Genomic DNA, 18,967 nt, shown 5'->3' with positions numbered 1-18,967 from the left:
TGAACACCAAACAAAAACTGGGGTAGGGGTTGTGAATATGTATATAATAAACCTAGGATGAAGGCCGAGGGTGTTATGTATCAGATACCTTATGCAGGTCTTAAATCTCTTAAAACTATTGATAGTCTTTTAACCAAAAAGCAGCGCAAGAAAAAAAAATCTTGTCTTGCCAAGGGCCATGGTATGAAATTGTTGCTTAGTAACCCCCAATTAAAAAAATTACAGCAATCTAGAAAAAAATCACATGTGGGTGGATTTATATTTACTATCCCGGCCATCTTAGCAGCACTTGGGGCTGTTGGGAGCTTGGCTGGGGGATCAGCTGCTATAGCAAAAACAGTAATAGATGCCAAGAAGAATAAGGCAGAATTAGATGAATTGAAGCGCCATAACCTGGCTATGGAAAAACAAGGCAAAGGTGTTAAGAGAGCCATGAATAAGTTTAAAAAAACGAGAGCCGCTTACAAACCAAGATATTGAAGCTTTAATCAAGCCACTGGGCATCAAAAATTTTAGAGGTGTGTACATGTCTGATTCTTTACCAGAACAACCACTCAACAAAGAGTGTGGCATTGTTAATTTGGATAAGTACACAAATCAGGGCACTCACTGGATCTGTTATCTTAAATATTTAAAAAATGAGGCATTTGTGTTTGATTCATTTGGAGGTGTTCCACCTGAAAATTTAGTAAAATATCTAAAATCAACTAATCTTTATTACAGTAATGCCCGTGTTCAAAATTTCAAAGATGTTAATTGTGGACATCTGTGTTTATCTGTTCTTAGATATCTGTCTCAAATAAATAAACCATCAATTGAAGATTTTCAAAAAGCCCTGTGGTATCTGAATCATCATGGGGGTATTCCATCTCACCAGCCAAAATTCAATATTGAAACTTAGATTACATGATGATATAGTGTATCCCAAAACAATAGCTCTCAGAGCATTTTATGGCATGTACTTGATCCCCAATATTACACACCACAAAAAGAAGATTGCAGTTGGTGATCAAAAAATTGTCATCACTCCAGGGCAGTATAATCTGTCTACTTTAAATGCTCAGTTACCCAGAGGTATAGTGTTAACTCAAAATTCTGTCACTCACAGAGTAGAAATTGTGTCTGCTACAGAAACAGTGGATCTGGGTACTATAGGAGAGCTGTTAGGCTTTGAGAACAACACAAAATTTGAACCAGCCATCAAACACACTGCTATTAATATACCTAAATTCTTAGCCATAGAGACTCTAAATATTCACTGTAATGTGGCCGAGGGTATGATCACCAAATCAAATGGCATAGGCACTCACAAACAAACTGGCATCATTGCAACATTCAAACCTAACTCTGAATTCATGGAGCCCATCATCTACACTCCATCACCAACATTATATTTTCCTGTGTGCCATAATAGAATAGATTATATTGAATTGATGGTCACTAATGAAAAAGAAGAATTAGTTGATTTTGCTGGAGCCACAACAACTGCAATCATAGAGATTAATATTTAAATAAAAATACATACAAAAAATGGAAAATATTGAGAGTTATGAGCTACAATCATTCCCCCCAAACAGGAGGACCTTTGCAAATTTAAATCAACCCAACACAGAGATTGAGGTTGATCTTGATGTAGGGGATGGCTTTATACACCCCCACAGAGCAGATCTATACATCAAATTTGATGTTGTAAAGCTCGATGGTACAGATTATCCTGCAAATTCAAATATAAGATTGGTAGACAATTTTGTGCCACATCTGTTCTCTGAAATTGAGATCAGAAAACATGGTGTTGTTATAAACAGAGTAGATTACCCCGGCATTATCTCTACAGCTTTGGCCACACTAAAATTATCCAAGACCGAGGCTTCTTACTACAAAATAGGTGGATTTGAGGCTGGTGATAAAATATTATCTAAGAGTCACACAGTACTGTTCCCTATGCGCCTGTTGACAGGATTCTTCTCAGATTACAAAGATATTATTTGGAAGGGTGGTTTAAGAATCAAATTTAGAAGAGCTGCTAATGATAATAATGCTTTGATGAGGTACAGTTCATTAAACTCTACCGGGGAAGCTCTGCCTAATACCCTACCTGATGAGGGCAAGTGCCTTATTCAGACTATGGAGCTAAGAATCCCGGTTGTTGAATATGAAGCCAGTTATGCTCTTAAATACAAAGCAGATATTCTAAAAGATCCACAGGTGCCTTTACAATTTTATACATATCAATGTGTACAGAAGCCTGCCACTGGTAGCTATTATGAGTTTGATGCTACAAATTCATTCTCCAGTATACAATATGACATGCCAGATTTTGTGGTGGTACTGTTTCAGACTGGAAGACACAATAATCAGGAAAAAAATTCAAGTAAATTTGATAACTGCAACATCAAGAACATATATCTTTAAAATGGCAGAAATGAGGTATTTCCTAGAGAAAATTATAATTTAAACATGTCCAAGGATGATTTCCTTAAATTATACGAGGCATTTACAGCATACAAAAGGGTCACTACTGGCAATACTGACATGTATTACACACCAGATGAATTCAAAGCACAGAGTCCCATGTTTGTCATCAACACTTCAAAAAGGAAACAAGTTGTGGTTAATGACAGGACAAACATTAAAATTATCTGTGAATTCCACGATACACTCCCTGATGACACCATATGTAGTGTTATTCTTATAGGTGAAAAATCATATGTTTATGATGTAAGAAATGAGAGAGTCACAGAGCAATTCTAGAAGGCCTCTGCATATTGCACAAGTTGGGCCTGGTGTCCAATTAAACTTAAACCGGAAGTAAATATGTGTGGGTGTGGGTGGGTGTGGGTGGGTGTGGGTAGCTCTTATGAGCATCTTGGCTTAGTTTTAGGTGTAGCCAAAAAAAATATCAAGAGGGGCATATTTTTAACAAGCTTATGGACAACAATCTCACAGATGTAGCTTTTGTAAGTGTAGGCAAATCAATCTGAGGGGGGTCATACTTTCCCGGGAAATTCCCGAGGGCATTTTTACAAAAATCTTGGGTTAGACAGAGTACCACACTTGAGCAATAAGCTCATATGCTCATCTTGAGCTAGTTTTAAGTGTAGCCAAATCTGCTTGAGGGGGGCTCATACTTTCTCGGGTTTATATTATGGTATTTTACACTACTATATATATATATATATATATATATATATATATATATATATATATATATATATATATATCATTTTAGGTTGATTTTCATTTTCCAGGGGGCATGCCCTCTTGGCCGTATTCTGGTCGCCCATGGTCCTCAGAGGTAGTATCGTTTTTGTCTTTTTAAAGTAATGAATGAATGAATAGTTCAAGAAATTAGTTAGGAAGGTTTTTACTGGCCTGTCTTAAATTTAGTTTTAGTTAAGGGTTTAACTCCGTATTGTGTGACGGGAAAAAAAGACAATGTGCTGAAGTGTCCATCACATGAAAATCATTCAATAAAAAAAACAATGAACGAAAGGAAATTTTTATCACTCGTTTTCCAGGAGAGGGTAGGGTGGCAAGCACACTCCTTAAGCTCTGCTGAATACGCCCATGGCACGGGGTACTCGAGTAAATACGGTTCTGTTAGGGTATACTACCATGTCAATATGAATATACGTATGTGTGTGCATGGGTGAGTGAGAGCGCTTGTGTTTATTAACAAGGACACAATTGTATTTATTTTCTAGTTAAATTTCTGGGAAAGAGTGGTATTTATTTTCTAAGTAAATTTCTGGGAAAGAGTGGTAACCCGCAAGTCCCCTCTGAAGGTTTATTCTGGTACCGCTCCTGCCACTCGGCCATCTGTCGTCTGCTGGATGACCTTGGAGTTAATCACGTGTGTGCTTCCATCCACTGGCAGGGATGCCGGAGGCAGCACGTGGTTTGTCAGAGCTCGCCGCTCCCTCTAGGAGAGGAATTCGAACACTTGGTTGCCACAATCGCAGAGGAGGAGAGGGGATGGCAACCGTCACACGGGGAGCAGGTGTTTCAGAAAAGAGTATCTCATTGTTGTTATTCCTTGGCCTTTCGAAAGACTAGTGCAGCAAGAAGGCCAGTCGTCATACATACACGAAACATACGTTTTGCAACAACGGCCTGCTGCTGGAACTGCATACCAGGATAAACATTCTGGCTTGAAGCCTGCTGAATTATACAGTACAAGGGCTCATAGGCGTAGCTACGGGGTGTGCCTAGGCACACCCTAATTGGCTGCTTTATCAAAGAGAATTAAATACAGATATTTCAATAAGAGCGGCAGTTGGTAAGAAGTTGAAAATGTCATTACTTGGTACAAACGTGTGCATTATCGCTGATGAAACGGGTGTCTATAGATTTTCGATTTCTTTATGGCATTGGAGAAAGAAGATATTTAGTGCATTCTACTCTGTACTGCAGCGCCTTTCTTCTATACATGTCACAAGCTGTACGTGCGAGAGAGCTTTCTCCAAGCTTACCCAAGTTAAAACTAAATTAAGAGCAGCTCAGAAGCAGGATAGATTGGAAGCCCTGCTCTTGCTATTTGTGGAACAGGAAAAAGCTTAGTATATTGATGTAAATGAAGTTATTGATGAGTTAAACATTGTACCTTTTGACAGACGTCTCTTGTTATAGATGACGTGTATCTTGATGTATTTGTTTGTAACATTTATGAACATTTTGTGTGTGTGTGTAATTTCTATGCAATTTGATTTTTTCTACTAGATATACTCAGAAATTTTCAACACTGTCATTTAGTGAATTTATATTCCCTTACAAACATCAGTGCAGTTAAAGAGCCAAGTGATTGTGTTGCAAAATATGCTATTTAAAAGGTACAAAACTTCATTTTTTTCTTTGTGCACACCCAAATATAAAGTTCTAGCTACACCTATGCAAGGGCTGGATAAAAAGTAGTAACAACACTACTGTCACGTGTGAGTCTGTGAACCGGGTCTCGCGTATCGCACCCAACTCAAAAACCCTCTTTGTTAGGGTGACCATAATTTTTTGTCCCCAAGACACCTCAAGGAGGTCAATTTATTCCCCCCGGAAAATAGGCTAGATCTAATTATACAGTTACTGTTATTATTAATGTATTATTTTTATTCACATAAATAATACATCACAAACAATAAATGAAATATGATCTCGCGTTGTGGAAAAATATATAAAAAAGTGCTCCCCTGTGGGGGTAACGCCCCACACTTTCTTGATCCGGTCGTGAGTGGGGGTGATGTGATCAGCATCACGCCCCTGATCGCCTTTACCCCCAGGGTTTTCCCCAGGTACCCATGTTATTCGACGCTGGGTGGGTGCCGGGGCCGCTTCCATCGTTAGAAAAGTTCCCGGATTTGAACCGGCCGGGGATCGAACCCGGGACCTTTAGCATGGTAGTCAGACGCGTTACCGACTTTTTTTTCTAATTAAAAGGAATGCCCCTACGCGGTGGTATCCCCCGTCATTTACATTTTTTTTTTCAACTTTTTCAATTTTTACAGTATTCTCAGTTTTTCACGTTTGGACAAACACAAATACCCATGCCTTACTCGGGACTCGAACCCGGAACCCCTGGCCTTGCAGCGCCCTGTGCTAACCACTCCGCCACGGAGGCCGACACTGAGCCACTCTATCTGGTTCCTTTGATGTTAGTCATACGCTGAAGTTGAGTAATGCCACAAGTATTTATTAGAAGAACCAGTTTTCTTGAGAACAGCAAACGTTCATAAAACTACCCCGTCCCCACGTATCTAATGCACAACGCGAGATCTGTCTTTTGAGTTTGTGTCAAGACGCAGTAATTTAAATTCTTGTTGCAGGTCTGTATTAGAATTACATGCAGTGCTCGAAATGGGGGGGAGGATGGTATTCCCCTCCACCAGTTGTCTCATTTTCGCCATGTTAAAACATAGGAGCACTGAATCTCCTTTTCCACAGGCTATGATAAACAGTTACACCTAGATATTGTTCTTGTTCCGGTGTTTAATATCTACATATTCCAACACTGTCGTTCCGTCCTTCATGTAGCTTCCAGTTAAGCGATGCATTCACTTTATTACTATCACGTCATTGTACACAAAAACGTGCACAGTCCCTCGGTCGTGCAGTCTCCTACTGCAATTTCTTGGAATACCAACATCGTCCCTCAATCAGAAGAAAGTGACTGCGTTTACTGCCATGGACTCAGGGCGGGCGGAAGGAGGGGGGGCGAACCATGCCACCGCCCAGGGCGGAAAAAAAGGAAGAGAAGAAAAAATTAGAAAAAAATACGAAAACTTGAAAGTTATAATACATGTTACTGTTAAAAAGTTTTTCGAAATAGGCTCACGTTTACTCAACAAAAGTGTAGTGAGCAAATGTCCACAAAACATTAATCTCGATGTGATAGATGCTGTTAGATTCCTTGCAAATATATCAGAGCACTTTGATAAAAGCAGGAGGGATGAAAAGTTACTTAGTTGATGCGAATGAATTGGCATCAAATTTAGATCTAGACGATCCAAAGACAAGCAATACTGTACAGTTTCGAAATCGAAAGAAGCAGTTTCAATATGAAGCAGAGGACGAAACTGTTGAAGATTCACAAACACTGCACAAAATTGATTTTAATTTCCAGATCCTATACATGATTATTTTAGCTCTAAGAGAAAGATTCGTGCAGCTTAAATATCATAGTGAATTTTTAGATTTCTTGTATGATATTACAGAGCCTTTCACGGCGTGCCGGGGGGGTAAGAGTGCTTTAGTAAGCTTAGACATGGCATCTGGATCTGATCATTTATCTGAAAAGCATAAAACTTGACTGTATGTTAACAAATGATTTCTCTAAAGATCTTAGCCCTACCGATTTAAAAGGTGAACTGAAAGTGCTTTCGTCTACAACGAAGGTTCATGATTTTGCATAATTTGAGTGTTACACTTCGAATTTTATTAACTATGCCGGTAAATGGCAAGTGGCGAACGAAGTTTTTCGAAACTATAGCTAATAAAAAAAAATATCTTCGATAAACTATGTCTGAAACACGCTTGAGTATTATAGCGATGATATCCAATGAGCACCATCTGGCTGAGACGTTACATTACGTCGATGTGATCAAGGAATTAGCTAGTGCCAAACAAGAAAAGTTTCCTTCAATTAATTAAGGGATGTTTAACAAGTCCCCCAGCATCAAACCCATGGGTACCTGGGGGCAATTCTGGGGACTAAAGGCGGCCGGAGCGTGGTGCTGATTACATCACCTCCAAAAATGGTCGAAATCGAAAATATGTGGGACCCTACCCCACATCCCCTAAATGTACCTTGATGGCAGGGTGTTATATGCACGGGGAACTTTACCTTCATGTTTAACAACTATAGTTATTTATCATCACATTTTAGTATAGGGATCAAAGTTCAAATTAGAAGAGGATATGTTGTTATGCTTAAAACCTACATTTTTGTAGTTTCGTTATTTTAACATTCAAATTTCTTTCCATTTTACGGAAGATAGCATTACACGAAAAAAGCTATTACATATACATTTTTAACAAATGCAATCATGATCAGGTATCATAGGAATACAGCGGTAAAAATATGAGATCAAGTTTTCAAAGCATTTCTTTTCTAATACTAGTCGCATTTTTCTGTGATCGAGACATCCCTTTGTTCATAATAGTATAGTAATAGCGAAACAGGTCTCATTATTTATTTTATAGTTCGATGTTTAATTTAAGAATATATTGATTTTTCATTTACCCGTTGTGCTGCGTAATGATGATGATAGAAAGGGCGGGGGGGGGGGGCGTTTAAAAGAGAGCGGCATCTGCCGCGACCGCCCAGGGCGGCAAAATAACTAGCGTCGGCCCTGCATGGACTCCCGTCATTCCTGACTGGTCTCCTGCGTAACTTGCGATGGGAGGTACTGGTACACCCGTCGTATTCGCCAGATATGAGTCCGTCCGATTATGATATCTTCACAAAAATGAAAGAACCACTTCGCGGGAAGCATTGCGAGACAAGAACCTTGCCATAGGGCGGTCACTGCGGGACAACAACAAAGATGGACTCGCTGTCGGTGTACGACACCTTCCACAAGTGTGGCAGAAGAGGGTCGACATGGGAAGCGATTACATTGAAGCATTGTAACTGGTGTTTCCTCTGCCAATAAAGCCTGGTACGAATTATAGCAGTGTTACCACTACTTTTTATACATCAATCTGCGTCCTGATAACAGGTGTCGAGACTGAATTCAGTCAGATTGCCAAAAGATTTGTCAACAATTAGAACCTCTTCAAAAGATGAACCAAAAAATCAAAATGTCTGGCCTAAAATTTAGTTAAATAATTAGAATCTCACCAAAAAATAGCCAAAAAATTAGAACTTCGCCAAGAGGTTAACCAAAGAGTACAACTTTACTACTGTCCTGTTTTTCAATGTGTCAATATTTCGCCTATGGGTTACAAAATTTGGATAAATTGCACCTTGTATGCACGGAAGAGCAAACTAATTTTTTTTGGACTTCCACAACTCAGATTCGCTAACCACTTTCTTCCGAATGTCGATTGCTGGCCCTTTGGTAAAAGATCAGACACGCTCCATGTTGACTTCAGGTGAACAGTTTTTGGTAAATGTGTTTCGTGATACGACAGTACACACTGCGCTTTTTTCGGGTTTGAACACTTTTTTTAGCACAGTTCCTGTTTCACTAATAGCACATTCAGTCGGACCAGATTATTCTATCTCAAAAACTTCATGAGGCACAAAGGTTTGTAATCAGAGAGGAACTTTCTGAACACCCTGTATATTTACAAATCTAAACACTTTGGCGACTTCAGGCTGTTTATATATTTTCCACAGAGCACTTACTTACCCGGTGGAGGCCCATAGTGGTTCGGATCCCACTTTAAACTGTAGGTCGAGTCCCGATTAGCCTTACTGTGCATAAAGTGGACTTAAAGCCAGAGGCGTCTCGTGAACGCATGCGGTGCATGCTGCACATGCGTCAATTGTGGGAAAAAGGACAGCTGGCTCTGCGAATACATTGATGAGCATTTCTACATTCTAATTTCTTCATATAGGAATTTTGAATTTGAATTTAAAATTTTGGGTGCGTCAGCACTAAGGCTATTTTGAACCCGTCACATTATACGGGGTTCAGCCCCTTGTCGTTACACATAACAACTCTAACGTTGCATAACTAAAATCATAAAATGTTCTGACTTTGGCTGTGAAGGAGCACTCAGCACAAATAAGGACAAAACACAGAACAACACAAACAAAATTATACTGGCCATGGGGCCAGTCGCCAGAGCCTCGTTACTTTAAATCCAAGAAATGTAATATAAGCTTAGTTCAGCGCTCTCGTGTAAAATAAATACTTCTCCTATATGAAGAAATTAGAATGTAGAAATGCTCATGAATGTCCTCGCAGAGCAAGTTGCCCTTTTCCCCACAATTGACGCATGCGCAGCATACACCGCATGCTTTCACGAGACGCCTCTGCTTAAAGCACCAAATGAAATCAAATCACGGTACACTTACCCCAGACGCTTCATTTTCTGGTCTTAAAATATTCGATTTGAAAGCTTGGTGAACATGGTTTATGTAACACTTATCGTGTTACTCTGCAAAAGTACTCTGGGCTCCGTCCTGGAAGGGTCTTTGTCAAGATTTATGTGTTTCTTATAGGCTATTGTCTTTCATTTGTAAATTAAGAACGCGCCTGAAATATTTTTCATTCTTTCTTAGCAGAATATGTGGGCCAACGTTCACAATGCCGATACGGTCAGAAGCTGTCGCTTGCATCACTTATCATTCAGTTTTGTGACGTCTTTATTGCCTCATTACAAGCTGAAACAAACATGTGTGCTCGTCCGTGGAGCTATGAACCTTTGAACATACAAGCATGACCTATGAGCATGACTAACGATCACACGGTGTTTGGAATCATGAACGTCCGGAAAGGGGGCCACGATACCTCTCCTGGAAAATGATTGTCAACCTAAAGTTATACAGTATATTTCACATATAATTTCATTTCAGTCACTGTAATTTATATAAATTATTATAAGGGCGTTGCAGGAACATGGACGTCCGCGGGATCTTTTCCGTGGAGGGGCAAGCAAGGCAGTTCTTTTTTTTTCGGGGGGCAAAAGAGGCATACATTTCCCTAAAATAGCGATGCCCTCTCAAAAATCACTGCTTCTGTCTGAAATTACCATGTTCCTTCAACACCCTTATTATAGTTAACATAAATTACTGTGGCTGAAATGAAATTGTGTGAACTATGTACTTTTTAGGTGGACATTCATTATCTAGGGGGCGTTGGGGGGGGGCTGCCCTCCCTTCCGGACGTCCATGTGCAGCAACATGATAGCTTCCAATCGAAGGAGTGTTTTTCGTGAGGTAATGCTATTGTGGGGATAATACAGGGTTATTCAAAATGATTGTCAGGATTTCAATATGTTTTTCTAGGGAGGGCTCGGGGTGGGGGGAATGAAACCGAACCCGAAGTCCTACTAATACTTAATTAAAATAATATGTAGTGGTAATTAATTTTGCTTCCATTAAACATCTTGTATATTAACTTACAATATACTGAGAAATTCATCTTCAGGGATTCTACCCACCAATTTTTCGCCTTTAAATATCGGCTGCTGATAAAGGATGAGCCTCCTCCCAAAATAAAATTCTGGCTACGTGCCTGGGTCAGGAAACATGACATGTATAATTAATTACCCATGCCAATTGGAGACACTTTCAAAGTTTTCATTCGTAATAGTCAGTGTCCTGTAGTTTCACATTTGGCCTCTAGGAGGCAGGTTTTACAAATGGCAGGTCACGGCTCTGAGAAGGCGTTTTTCTGTGCTTTAGTATTATTGTAGACCGTCAGTTGCTGTTTTGACAAATTCCATTCGCCGGTGGTACTCACAGTTGCAGGACACAGGGTGCCTTCATAATGGAAAAATCAGAAGCAATGAACCAAGTTGACGAGCCTCTCCAAAGGAGTCCTAGAAAATCAGAGGAAACTCTGCAAACCAAAGCGACTGAGAATGAATCCATATTGACTATGCTGCTTCGAGCTTTAACACCTAAGGATCACGATCGCAAGAAGACTTTCAGAGAAGTATGTTGGTCAATGGTAACTGACTGACTATGATAGAATTCAAGCACAAAAAGACATCTTTTGAGAGCCGTGGCCAGCCGTCTTGTAAATCCTGTCTCCTAGCGGCTAAATACGTAACTTCAGGACTCTTGACTATTACGAAAAAAGCTTTGAGAGTATCTCCATAAATAGGCGTAGGTATAAATGGCATATTGAAACCCCGACAATGATTTTCAATAACCCTATATAACCGTTTGCCCCCCCCCCCCCGAAAATGCCCTGCTGATGTCCATGGCGTCGGGTGTTGCAGTCTGTGCCCCCCCCCCTGGAAACTGGCATTGTTCGTTTCAAATTAGAAGGAAAATGATGTATCTTTATTACAGAAAAAAATACTTCAGCTTCTTAGCAATTCAACAGAATAACTAAATTAAAATGAATGCAAAATGTGAGAACAAAGTCCGAACTTCATGCTTTACCACTTGATCCAAAGATTGAATGATTCCATAAGGTTTCAAGACTCCAAATATGTATTTTTTGTATATGAGAGGTTTAAAAAACTATATTCAGATGAAAGGGTTCATTTTATCAACGTTTTGTATTGAGAGAAAATATTGTTTTTGAGGCTGAGCAATTCAAACCAGGAGTGCCCCTCCTCCCAAGACCAATGGTGCGTATCGCCCCCTCCTAGATCATGTCATATTCCTCCTAAAGTATTTAATTACGACAGCGTGCGTATCTACTATCCTATTACTGAAAGTCGCTTCTTTAGCTTTACTGAACACTTACTTGATATGAACTCCTACATTCTTCCTTTTCTTCATCTAATAATGGATTAAATATGGTGCACCTAGTAGCAAGAGTGATGTGGGAACCAGCTAAAGTAATGAATTATTAAGGAAATACTCTAACGTCATCGCCAAGGGGTCCGGGGTTCGTTACCCGGTGGAGCCATATGGCACAGTGGTTCGGATCCCACTTTAAACTGTAGGTCCAGTCCCGATGAACCTTTCTGCATCAAGTGGACTCAAAACAATTCAATTAATTCAACTAAAGAAATATATTCTGTCCCCTCTACCCCTCCTCATCACACATATTGCAGCATGGTACCAAGGTGTAATTTTTTACACGTATTTTAGGAAAATGTGTACAAATTGAATTTATATTATTTTAAGGAAATAAGTCTTTAAAAAATTCGTTTGCGCGGCCGCGCCATTAAACACTCCATGGGCACATCTGATTTAAACAGTTTAAGACAACATGTTTTAATCGTTACAACAGCGTATTTTAAATATTTAATCATGTGCTTTTTGAAAACCAAAGGAAAATTATGACATTCATGGAAATATTATCATTACAATTTACGTAAGAACTGTATATTTTTGTCTTTATAGTGTTCAGATATTCGTAGTGGCGCATCCAGAAAGAATTTGGTAGAGGATAAATCGTATAAAACCCCTACGGTTTTTTGGGATCGAACTTAGGCTGTGTCATAAGGCTACTCGCTTATGTGAGAGGTACATTATATTTAATGGGGCTCACCCCTGTGAAATAAGGAGAACACGAACAACATTCACTGTTTAACACTTCTATGGACTGGACATGGCAGGGTCATGGTAATAATAGAAAGGATGTTCGTTTACCTGTAGATCCCTGTAGAGATGATCGCCTCCGCGGATTTAGTAGACAAGGCACGGTTCTGAAATAAAACTTCCTTAGGGAGAGCAACTTCCCGCTTCTAACTCTAGCGTAGCACCGATATTCAATTTATAACTTTGAGACCACAACTGTGTACTCTATAACTTTCAGACTACAACTGAGGGTCAGTATTGCCAACCATTTTTCGGCAATGTCCCTACAGATGTAGTCAAAATGTCCCTACAACTGACAAAATGTCTCTGCAACTTACAAAATGTCCCTACGCCAAGTGAAGCGACTAAAAAAACACCACCTCATGAGCATGCAAAACAGAAGATAAGATATACACATTTTCTTACCAAATCTTTCTGCTCGGTGCTTCCACAATTAATGAATAACGTTGAGTCGTTTACTGTTGATTATGTTATTTTAATTCATACATGCTGCTGCTGCTGTGAAGAGATAGATGTTGGTTGGTGATGCTGTATTTCCTGCAGTCTTTAACAATTCTGGTCCCATTTTATTTCTGTTTTTTCTTTTTGTATCACTTAACATTGAAAATATTCTTTCCGTTTCCGCGTTAGAATGTGGTAATGTTAGCACTATTTTCGCGAGAGTAGAAATGTTTTCAAAAGAGAACTTGCCTTCAAAGTTCTTGGTTACCGATAACATGTTACAGACTTCTGATGGAGATTTGTTAGTTAATTCTTTTTTTCTCCTCCTCGCTAAAGTATCCAGATAAACTAATCCATTCATTCCAAACCGAGCGCTAAGAAAGTGCAACTGACTGGCAAGTAAGCTTTACACCCTTGCACAATAAAATGTTATTTTCCAAGATTGAAAAAAGTCCCTACGTTTTCCCTCATTTGGCAGCCCCTACGCGGGCGAAATATAGTGAAAAGTCCCTATGCGTAGGGACATGTCCCTACGGTTGGCATCACTGCTGAGGGCGAGATCTGTTCTCTCGAACTATTTAAGTGCATTCAAATTTCCGATCGTTAAAGCCGTTGAGCCAGTTCCATCCTGTCGTTAAACGTACTTTTTGCATAAGGCTGACGTTACGTTATTTCAACTGAATTTCCTGTCGATTCCCGTGTCAGCGGAGTTTTAAACATCCACTGAAGGTCGCCGGTGTAATGAGCTTGTGATAAGTAACTTCCAGCGCCTCAGCCGGACACCTTGGCGAAGTGATTAGTCTATTTTGCTATGACGCCAGGGGTCCCTGGTTCGAGTCACACCTTTGGCGTGATACGAAATTTACTCGGGTGGGTACCTCACCTCACCGAAAATCAATTCTATGGTCTAAGATACACTTGCATTTTTTTATCTGTCTTCGATGTTTCAGAGATTAGGGTATTACTTTGCAAATATATTACCAATGACTGGAATAGATGGTTATTGTTGTATGTCGTTATCATAATTCGTACCTTCGTCACGGTAAACTGAATGATATGATAGGAAAAGAAAAGTTAATAAAGAAAACAAAACTTATCTCAAGGGGTTTGGGGTTCGATCCGCTGTTGAAGCATATTGCACGGTGGTTCGGATCCTACTTTAAACTGTAGGTCCAGTCCCGATTACCTTACTGTGCATAAAGTGGACTCAAAACACGAACTCAACAACAACTGACCATAACTTTTCTGATCATTTTATTATGGTTTGAATTGTTGTTTTAAGTTCACTTTACGCACAGTAAGGTTAATCGGGACTGGTCCTACAGTTTAAAGTGGGATCGGAACCACTGTGCAATGTGTCTCCAACGGGCTCCTTTGGAGTTATCTTCTCTTTCAGATCAAACATATTATCTCCTGCACACAGCTGACATAAATAACTGCATGCCATGATAAAAGCAATTCAACTCGTAAATGACATTCTGTAAGAAAGAACAAATGTAATAAGTACAGTTTTATAGAAGATAAATACTACAAAACATCATGGAAAAGACGTTTTCGTGAGTTACGCACTTGCTAAATTGAGCGGGAGAAAAACATAAAATTTCTCGCTCAGCTAGCACCCAAACTGCGCATCCTAGAAGAAAAATGCACAGAACATTTTTTGTAGAGAATTTTATGTAGATTATTTTTATCATAACCTCTTTTGCTATAAAATATTTTCAAAGCGAGATATTTGCAAAAAACTTATTTTGGGCGCCATTTTTCCAAGATGGCGGCCAAATCCGGGGTGGTAGAGGGGTGCAAAATTAGTATGTTGTTGGGAACCCTTTTTTGAAGATAATAAAATTTGTTCCAGCTTTCTCTATTTTTTTTCCTTATTGGACCGGACCCCCTTATTGACTGGCCTACTTACAGTTGACCTACTACACTACAATCGCACACAAACCTTCTGTTGGTTAAAAATAACAATAACAATAATAATGAGACTACAATGGTGCACTCAGATGCTATTATTGAAGTTACTGAACTATGTCATTTAAACTTGTTTAATATTTCTATACAGAATATAGTTTTTATATTCGAGATTTTTTAAAAAATAACATTTACAAAAAAGTGTCCAGAATTAATGCCACTACTGTGTATATATATATATATACATACATGGCAGTTGAGAGGGGCGGTCGACCCTTTCGCCCTCACCGTGGATCCGCGCCTGGATATTTGTTAAGAACAGTGTATAAAATATATTGTCTTGCCATTTTTTCAGCTTCTTTATTAAATGGTTATTTGCGAATATAATACCTGTTGGTTAAAACGCGCACGCAATTTAGCCAAAGCTGTGAGTGCCCAGAAACATGAACAAATTGTAAATCAGTTCTTTATCACTCCGCATGCAAGATTGCGTCATGTTTGCGTTTCTGGAAGCGATATATCATTTTAAAAAAGTGACAGTTTTGGCGCGGCATGTAGCCTACGATATCGACCGTAAGGTTCTTGTTTATGCGCGAATATTATTACGTAATAATATACTTTCTGGCGATAAAACATGATTGCGATGAGGCAACAATAATAATTACCGCACCAGTCAAAGGGGTAAGATAACGCCAATACACCGTCATTATCGAGGTATAATCAGGAAAGAACAATGGTGTAATTGGGTTCGACATTGTTGCGAAATTTTTAAAAAACTTTCCCCGAGGACAAAGTTTGGCAAAACACATATATTTTTTAATAATAGAAAAATACATTTTTATTTGTAGTAGGTTTTAACAGTATTTTCATGAACCAAAAAGGTTTTAAACAAAGGAAAATATAACACAAATATTAATATATTATTCTAAACAAACAGTTGTTGTTGAGGATGAATGGTGAACTGATGAAATAAATGGTGGTAGAAAAAAAATAGCTGTTGAACAAACACAATGATATATGCATGCCTTGACCAAAGTTCGAACTTGGGACGTCAGGCTTCGTTGTCCGTTGTATTGGCCACTACATCACGGAGCTCGTTACTGATTGAACGAAGAATACCGTTAATTTCAATCAACCGAGATGAATTTTGTATTCATAAATTGTAATAATTTCATAAATTTGTAGAAACGGCAAGCATATGTTTTAAATTTATAAAGCTTTTTGTTGTTGTTTTGAGCACACTGTTGTAAAACAAAACAACTTACGCATCCTCGGAAACGAAATGTATCGGTAAAGTACAACATGGCCATAAAGCCTTTCTCTGATGCGGACAATGTATGATGTGTGAACTGTAAGAGCTGTGAACATGTGGTTTGTGACAATACGTAACGTAATGGTGTAAGTTTTTATTCCTGTACAGCGCCGCCATCTGTAAACCGCGCTTGCGGCACTGCAGTTAGTTGCTTCGAAAATTGCACCTGTGCAAGAGAAAGCGCAGTGTGTACTGTGAAGTGACCCATATTGGTGTGACGTCATTGAGCAAGGTTGAGTCCGAACAAACCGTCACGTGGTGTTTATCTATACAATAACAATAGAAAACCTGCTGTTCAGGGCATACGGTTGGTATATAAGGTGTGGTTTTTCAATTGGATAGAATTCCGCCGCCTGGGCTGGTAAGTTGTACAGGAGTATCTTTTCCCCAAGTCCCCAAACCGATGGATTGGGATGGGCTGTCCGATACATTGGCCACCCAGATCACCTGATACCTAAACTTCTTCGTGTAGGATTACTTTAAGAACACAGTGTACCAGATACTCGTCGGTAATACCTATGGTTGTATATAAGGAGAGGGTTTAACTGATCCAACCCCTTCCATTTTAGAAAGCATTTTGCACTAATCGTGTAATCAAAGAAACAATATCTCAAAATTGGTCAAAACACTATCTACATTGGTTGAATAGGTTTTGAAGTTATATTAATACACCCCCCATACACACACACACACACACACACACACATTAAGAAAGAGTATTGAAAATACGAAGCTCTTAACAAAGTTTAATGAAAAATAATAGTTATAATAAAGTTCAATAGTTTAAAGTGAAATTTGCCCCTGGTGCTATTGTTTGAAGTGGGGTCCGAACTGCTGTGTGCGGTATCTAAGGCGAAACCCCTCGATTGCAATGCGACATCGTTACTATTTAAACACAAGGCAAGCCCTAGTACAGTGTGTCCAAAAAGTCACGCAACCGAGACTTTGAACATACGTAACTTTTGTACACAAAGTGATAAAGGCATGAATTTTACACTGGATACTAACTTTGTCTATGTAGATATTTTTTAAACATCGAACAAGAAAATCATGCTCTACATGAACGTTTAGTATGCGGAAAATGTTACAAAGTTGTAAAAAGTTTTTGTACAAAGTACAAACAAACATGCATAAAAGACAGTTGTGGAGTCTCTTGCAAAACTTTTCGACGTGTATCAATGGTCTCTTTGGGTATTTATGGAACTGATAAAAGAACGATAAATTTTTACGCATTTTATGCATTATTGGCGATTTTTGGGGTTAAGTATGCCATATTCATTAAAAAATTTGTTTTTTAAATAAAAAAAATCGAAATGTACTGATAACATTGGTCGTGCCAGAGGAGGTGTACTTGTGTGCCGGACCTTTGGCTATGTTCAATCAATAACCTAATGAAAGAAAAGGTTGAAATTTAATGTACAAAATCCTAGCTTACCTATCATTTTGTACCATAAATTTCAACTCTTTACTTTCATCTAGTTTGGTTATTGATTGAACAAAGCCAGGGGCCCAGTACACCTGGTATTGGCCTCTGACACGACCAATGTTGCCAGTACACATCTTAATATATAGGATACGGTATTTTTTAAAACATACTTTTTAATGATAATGCCATAATTAACCACAAAAATCGCCTGTAATGCATAAAATGTGTTTCGGAAGTATTAATTCATAAAATAAATAGTAACAATTAAATTGTAAAGATCGCGCTGCTAAATTGAGCTCCATCTTTATTTCTGTTATATACGCCCATGGTGATATCACAACATTAAAGACAAGGACCAAGGACGCTGTGGGAATGATTACTGAAGACATGTAGACAGACGCCATTTTGGACGCTATACTGACTGTAGCGCCGCAAACGCTGTTCACAGATGGCAGCACTGTACAGCTATAAAAAAACTCGTATCATTGCGTTACGTGTTGTCACAAACCACATGGTCCTAGAAAACATTTTCTTTATCAGGGAAAGGACTTTTATGACCACGCTGTACATTGATATTAGTTTTAAAAAACAGCAATTACTTTGAAGTTCATTAGTAAGAATACATGGACGCATGCCCATACAAAAGAATTGCAGCCAACCTCAGTAGTGGAGTGGTTAGCACAGCGCGGTACGACTCCAGGGCTCCCAGGTTCGAATCCTGGTCTGCGCATGGGTGTTCTTTGTGAGTGTCCCTTCGTCATATCATCGCTCATCCTCATCGTGATTAGACAAAAGTTGCAGAAAAGAGAAGTCAAATAAACCAAATCAATCAATCAATAGAATTTCAGGTCACTCTCTCTCTTTTTTTTTAGTGTTTAATGTAAACGTTCTGGAAAATGGTGAAGAAATAAACTTTTATAATTAAAGAAGAGTTGGACTTGACTTTTTTTTTTAGTTGTCTTCAAAATTCTTGACGAGTAATTTTCGAGCCCTTTGCCTCCCAAATTTAAAAAAAATTCTTGATATTTAGTTATTTTGGTGCTATTTTTTTTAAACCACACCCCTTCTTTTATAAAATTTTATTCGCCGAATGAAGATATCATCTTCCAGAGGGAATATTTGGTTATTTTTTCTCTTTGTAGAAAACTATTCAGTACTGTGGCAAAACATCTTCAAAAAATGTTGCCCTTAGGGACACTTTCGTACAGTT

General features: G+C 38.8%; 1 protein-coding gene across 5 annotated transcripts in view; it reads right to left on the bottom strand.

Moving 5' to 3' along the window:
• Positions 1-12,847, bottom strand: part of LOC145993921 (ATP-binding cassette sub-family C member 4-like) — a 243,132-nt gene extending 230,285 nt beyond the window's left edge. For 4 of the 5 annotated variants that reach the window (XM_083129847.1, XM_083129851.1, XM_083129852.1 and 1 more), the window contains exon 1: positions 9,515-9,613. The gene's annotated coding sequence lies outside the window, so the exon portion shown is untranslated. Of the gene's footprint in view, positions 1-9,514; positions 9,614-12,718 lie in introns of those variants that run through there. The other variant, XM_083129849.1, reaches the window with a different exon arrangement.
• Between the last annotated feature and the right edge of the window lie 6,120 nt (positions 12,848-18,967).

This window comes from Lepisma saccharinum, chromosome 10, assembly GCF_977018435.1.
Source record: "Lepisma saccharinum chromosome 10, izLepSacc3.1, whole genome shotgun sequence".
Taxonomy (NCBI): domain Eukaryota; kingdom Metazoa; phylum Arthropoda; class Insecta; order Zygentoma; family Lepismatidae; genus Lepisma; species Lepisma saccharinum.
The sequence above is the reverse complement of the archived record's forward strand: the minus strand, read 5'-3'. Positions and strand labels throughout refer to the sequence as shown.